We start from the raw sequence: 6923 nt of genomic DNA on the forward strand, positions 1-6923 counted from the left end.
GGCAAGTAACGGTACATCAAATCCTTGTGGATTGAGTCCGTTATGCGGCATTGCGTTAGAAATTTAAATTAAGGACTAACATGAAATACATTATGGAACGATATGACGATGTTATCGAATTTCTTACTATTTCTTAAGGCCGTGCATCTGGATTCAAATATTTAATTTATTATTTTAATATGTTTCGTATATTTATGCCATTAGGCGTACGCTAAATGATAATTTTGTTATTTTAAGTTAATTTTTAATATTGTATTTCATTGTGGTTTTATTTCCCCCTTTAGCTTACGCATAGGCACTTTACATCTATGCTGTACTTTATGAGAGATATTTTTCGTTATGATATTACACGTTTGAATTCTGATATATTTTTATTATCTAAATTTTTATTTTTCGTATTGCTTGTTTAAATTGTTTAGTTTAGTAATATTGTGTCCGGGTGCTTATAATAACACTTCGTTATGCCCCCCAGGAAAAAATAAAATAAAAGTTAACTAATATTGGACGTGATTATGTAAATGGTGAGAATTCATATTAGCAACCCGTACTATTGGACATCAAAAAGGTAGAAAATAAAAATCTTTTGAATCAATCTCTCTGCCTTCTAAAGATAATCAAATATTTTGAAAATGGATATAAAAAAACAAAAAATATAAAACTGAATAAAGATATAAATTTTCTAAAAATATATGAAATTATTATTTATATTTGTAACGTTAAAACAGAATATATTTAGCATTCTAAGACGGAACGATAAACCGATACAACTTTTATCAAACATTTTTAACGTATTGTATACTTCGAAACCATCACCGGTCTAAGTTGACGTCAGGAATGAGCGTCAATCTTAAAAATTCGGTCAAATCATATACGCCTATTCCAGAAAATTAGGTTGGTATTTAAATACATAAAAACAGGATTTATATATAACAAATAGTGTAATTTAAAAATATAATTGTTTATTATTAAATATATTTAATAATGTTATATTTAGTTTATTATTTAGAATAATATATTTTTTTATATACATGAGATTATTTTTAGCACCAATAGGTTAAAACCTAATTATAGACACTTTTTTAACAGATTTCAAACAGAGGGAAGTACTAATTGGACTCATGATTTTTTATGTACAAGTACATTGTGAAGCTATATTCACGTTAAAATCCATCAAGTTCGATGGTTCTCGTTATTTCAAAGGAAACTCAGCTGGTCGTTACATAGTACATTTCTACCGACAACTTAAATGATCATTTTTTTAAATTAAAAAAAAAAAAATATTTTCTATACATATAATTTTGCAATAATTTTTATTATTATGGCTTTAGTTTCTTAGATCGCACTACTACACACCCTGATAAAAAAAAACTGTAATTTTAGACGAAAATGCAAGAAAATTAATGTAAGTTTTAGTGAAAAGAAATTATTAACCATAATCAATATATGCTTGACAGTTAACACATTAACGGTGTTAACACCATTTTTTTCACATTCCTTTTTCATATTTTTATCAAGATGCGTGTTTATGGTCTCTTCTTTTTTTAAAAACGACATTATAAAAAAATAACTTTTGGTAAAGCTACAAATGTTTAAAATAGAAATATTTTTTTTTTTATTAACCGAATAAAATGTTTTATTAGTCCTTTAATTTTTTTTAAATTTTTTGACGTTGTTACAATATTTAAAATTATTAAGTTGTTATTTCTTTTTAACCAAATTCAAAAAATTCGAAATTAAAAAAATATATATTTATTGAAAACCTGCACGGTCAAGTATACATCTATAACTAAATTCATACCGTATTCTTTGCCGATATTTTAGTGCTGTAACTTCAAATCCCACTCAAGCATATCGTAATGAACTCATCAGATATTTCAATCAAAGTTTACCTGGTGCTTTTTCTTTCAACATAATCTCAGTTTTCCTAAGTTTTTTCCACTCTATCTTTGTTTTTGTCCGACACAAAAATATTTGAAAAATACCTCCTCGTATACTAATGAATAGTAAATAATTTTTTAATCTTTAAATTCATTGACAAAAGGAAATGTTTTCACTTTCTTTTGGTGTGATTCTTACTTTATAATTATATTTTACAGAATATCGGGTGTCTAAAACCACCCGTTTAAAACTAAAAAAAATTTTTTTTTTCTAAAAACTCATGGTTCAATATTATGTAAATCGAGTATTCTCTATCGATTGCTGATAATATTTAGATTCCCACCGGAAGTGAGTAATCATGACCGGAAGTTCATTTTTAAAAAAATAGAACATTCATGTTCTGACCACGGATTTGGATTCTAAGTCTGAAAATACGTTAAGTTTTGTTTTAAACATTTCTTAACAAAATGCGATTTTTGATTTCAAAATGATCTTTGAAGTTGACCTCGTACCAAGTCACTATGAAAATTCTTTCAACTTCGAAAAACGAATTTTTAGGATAACATCAATGTTGTCTAACCTTAAACTGAATACGATCTTTTGAATAGTGATATTTTCTGCAAACTGGTTTTCCTGACAGGAGGTTAATTCTACGGAAAAAGTTAAAAAATATAGTTATAATTGAATAAATTATTTTATCGATTTCTATACTGTTTTCCTTTTCAAATTGATAAATCTAATTTTAGTGCGATTTTATGCGTGTATCTGTTCAGTTTTAGGGTGATTTTTTCACTGAAAATGGTTGCCATATTTGTATTTCAAGGTCAAAAAGTTAAAAGCGCTTTCATAGTGACTTGGCACGAGAGCCATTTCAAAAGTTATTTAGAGATAAAAAATCGCATTTTGATAAAAAATGTTTTATAAAACACAAATTACGTTTTTAAAAAACGTATTTTCTATTGTACAATTAAAATCCTGGTTAGAATATGCATGTTCAATTCTTTAAAAATGAACTTCCGATCATGATAACTCACTTCCGATGGGAATCGAAAGCTGTTATTATCAGCAGTCGATAGAGCATACGCAAATTAATTAATATTGGGCCATCCGGTTTTTGAAAAAAAAAAAAACATTTTTTATCGTTTTAAAAGGATTTTTACCGATGATTTTGTACGCGCACGGTGTATATTTAATACTTCACCCTAAAACATAGAAAAAATAAGAAATTTTTTGTTTAATAAATGAAAATATTATTGAGGTTAATAGATTTTAATAACAGTATCATGAAAAGTAATTAAAACTACATTATTCTACAGAACTCTACATAATCATATTCAGTCAAAAAAAAAAGAATATTAAAAAAGTTGAATAATATATTAGTTTATTTCTTCAATTTTATTATTATTATTAAATGTTTGTTTTATTTCTCATAAAATTGAAGAGATTTTTTTTTTGTTTACTACTTTGCTTATTATTGAACTAATTAGCCCTTGAATTTTCTAACACCGTTATACTGAATGTTATCCCTACATTTTAATTTTTTGTATCAGCTTTTTTAGATTAATATTTATTTATTTTTATAAAGAATAATATTAAAAAATCATCGATTAGTTATTAAAACTGAAGTAATAAAGTACAAATCCAAAATAATTTGAAGTATTCTAATAATGGTTTGTAAATCGATTATGACGTTTTTCTTGGGGAAGGAGGATGAAAGAGAATAAAGGTTAAATAAGTATGTTATTATATAAACTATAACAATAATATAATAATTAATTTTTACAATATTATCTCTCTCACTCTCTCTCTCTCTCTCTCTCTCCCTTTCTCTTACAATTTATTTATAATAATTATAAAATATAATGTATTTATTTATATTTAATATAAAAATTGTATAAGATTAATATATATATAATAATATAAATAAAAGCATGAATATGTACATACACACACACACACTTTCAAGTTTTATTGTGAATATAAATTTATTCATTTATTGTTATCATACCTTCGTTTTAGATGAACAGAAGCTGGGATGAAGTACCACTTAAATTGACGGGTCTACTAACAGAAAATCATTAATGGATCCTTCGAACAGCTTACCATACACAAGCTGATCACAGTAAACTATCAAGATGACAACAAAGTGAATTTATATGAAGAATAAAAATGCCCCCTCTCTTTATAATTCTTTTAGTGACCTTCATGAATCGGCCGTTGACTACTATCTACTCCAATGTATTTAAAACTGACCACTATTTATTATTTTTGTTAATAATAACAATGGGTTTTTTACTTATTGATATGCGTGAAAAGTACCTTTTGTATTATTAATATTATTATTATTAAATGTTTTAAAAGGGCAATAATAATAATTAAATATAATAAAAGCACGATAAATTTTTAGTAAATAGGTAGAACAGTAATACATATCTTGAATTTCAGTAGGGGCTCGCATTCCAAAAAATAAACTATATAGATTTATGTGATTGTAGATAACTGTGATATGTAGATTTATGCATGTATTTAAGTTTCCTGAAAGTAATAGTTTACAAATACATTTTATTACCTTAAAAATACATTTTCCATAATAGACCTTGGACTTACGGTTGAGAGTATATAAATTGTAAGAATATCGCATTAAAACGAATAAGTAAAAGTGAAGGAGTGGAAAACGAGAACTAAAAATAAAATCAAAATATTAAAAAAAAAACATTATAAATCAGCTCTTTTACATAAAAAAATGGTTTCCTTATTTCTTTTTGATTTTAACGTTAATTTTCATTTCTTTTAATTTTTGCTCGTTGTTAAAAAGGTAACATACAATTAGCTCATCATCTATTTTATGCTTAGCCTTCGGAATCACCGTAAAGTATTGCTTCAGAGGATGAATGAGGATGATATGTGTGAATGTAAATGAAGTGCAGTCTTATGCAGTCTCAGGTCGACCATTACTGAGAAGATATGAGGTTAATTGAAACCCAACCACCAAAGAACACCGGTATCCACGATCTAATATTAAAATCCGTATAAAATTAACTGCTTTTACTAGGATTTGAACCTTAGAACTCTCGACTTCGAAATTAGCTGATTTGCAATGACGAGTTCACCACCAGACCAACCCGGTGGGTTAAAATACAATTAGCTGACATTGAAAAAAGTCCTGCAGAGATTAATAACAAATAAGGAAGATTAATAATAATGTATTTTCCTGCATCTTGAGGGTGATTATGGATCATATATCTTGCTCTATCCTTCTACAACTCGTTCTCTTTAATTCTTCTACTTCTGTACCTACTAAAAAAATCTTCCTTAATTTTATCTAGTATCATTTTACAGGATCATCCTCTTGAATTTTTCGCATTTCCTCCCGATTCAGCATTTTCAAAAGTATTCTTTTTTCTCCCATGTTCTCTTAATACTTCAAACCATCGGAATGGTTGGTTTCCCTACCTCGTCCGATGTATTAACCTTTACTTCTGCATAGCACACAGGATTCCTCTTTTTGTCTTTGCTATCATTCTTCTAAGCATGTCATCTTCATAATTTATCGGTTAATATTCTGTTGTCCTTTTGTATCTCAAGTCTGCACCGTATGTCAGAATTAGCGTAAAGTACTTCATATAAAGCACTATGTATAATTATATTACATTACATAACACTTAACTTAATGTGCTTTATATATACTACATTTAACTTTTCATATACAACACTAGCCATTTCATTGGTACTTTTAAGTAGATTTCATAAAAAAGCTACCTATTGTAACGGGTACCATGATTCGACTTTCGGAAAATTTCGACACATCTTTGCGTTTCATATCCCCCAGACCCCAAAACCACCGTCAGCTCAAAAGTTTTTATATATTTCACTTTCTTGTGGACACGATAACTGTCGTAATTTTGAACCAGTCACTTACAAACTGTACCTTAAAAATAACTCGTCCTAAAATCTCGGTCGAGTTAATTAAAAAACCGGACCATGGTGGGTGGAAATGGGAATGTTTTTCGAAAACAAATATTGCTATAAGTTTCTTGTTAAGTAAAATATCGAATTCGTTTAAAGTTCCTACTATTTTTTGTACATGTGCCTAAAACATATCTAGGTAAAGTTTTTTGATATCACCAATCACTGGCCTAGGAGGTGGAAAAAATGGGGTTTTGAAGACAAAAAAATCTTATTTCCCTTAATAGGCACAGTATTGAATAGTTTTAAAGTGGTCGTTAGTCCTCTAAATATTACCTAATACTTTTGTCTGAAACATTTTTTGAATTACCAACTCTTACGGCAAGGGATGACCATATATATGGTCATCCATATATATATGGATGACGCGGATATGGATCCGCTTGTATCCATATATATATATATATATATATATATATATATATATATATATATATGACCACAATATTGCTGGAATTGTAAGAAGATGGAGCTTGTCGTCTGCTAAACATGTGAAACTTTTTTCACATGCAACCAGTGTCGTATTGAGTAAATTTGAAGTTATTCTTAATTTTAAAGTGAAAATCTTTTTTATCCCCTACTTAGCACCGATGAAAAATATCTCCGCCTTCCGGCGTACCAAAAGGGATTTTTTTACTGCATACTGGTCCTCTTAAATTCTGATAAAAGTATTTTCCTATTCCTCCACCAACTTTCCAAACCTCTCCAAAAAATATAATAAATCTGCACAATTTACACTTGTAAAACAAAGAAAAAATATACTTCATAATTCTTTAAAAATATATTCCACTTTACAAGAAGCAGAACGAATTGTGTTTTCTTTATTATTTTACACTTTTGGACATTTGAACCTTCACATTATACAATAAGTTCTCTTAGAGTTATCTTTATCAGGAATATCAAAAATCTATCAGACGAGAATCCACTTTATAAATTCCATCCGGATTATTTTAATAAATTAAAATAATTCGTTGAAAAATTAAAAATATTTTCATGAAATATTAAACTAAATATTTGTTATAACCAAATATTTAGTTATATTAGTTATATTTAGTATATTTGGTTAAAACCAAAAATAC

The 6923-nt window shown here is 27.5% G+C and overlaps 1 protein-coding gene across 1 annotated transcript in view; it reads right to left on the reverse strand.

The window, feature by feature from the left end:
• The window catches only part of LOC142319074 (sodium-coupled monocarboxylate transporter 1-like), a 136257-nt gene extending 132238 nt beyond the window's left edge, over positions 1-4019 (reverse strand). The window contains exon 1 of the mRNA XM_075355945.1: positions 3887-4019. The gene's annotated coding sequence lies outside the window, so the exon portion shown is untranslated. The remainder of the gene's footprint in view (positions 1-3886) is intronic.
• Positions 4020-6923: the final 2904 nt, after the last annotated feature.

Source organism: Lycorma delicatula, chromosome 1, assembly GCF_047948215.1.
Source record: "Lycorma delicatula isolate Av1 chromosome 1, ASM4794821v1, whole genome shotgun sequence".
NCBI lineage: Eukaryota > Metazoa > Arthropoda > Insecta > Hemiptera > Fulgoridae > Lycorma > Lycorma delicatula.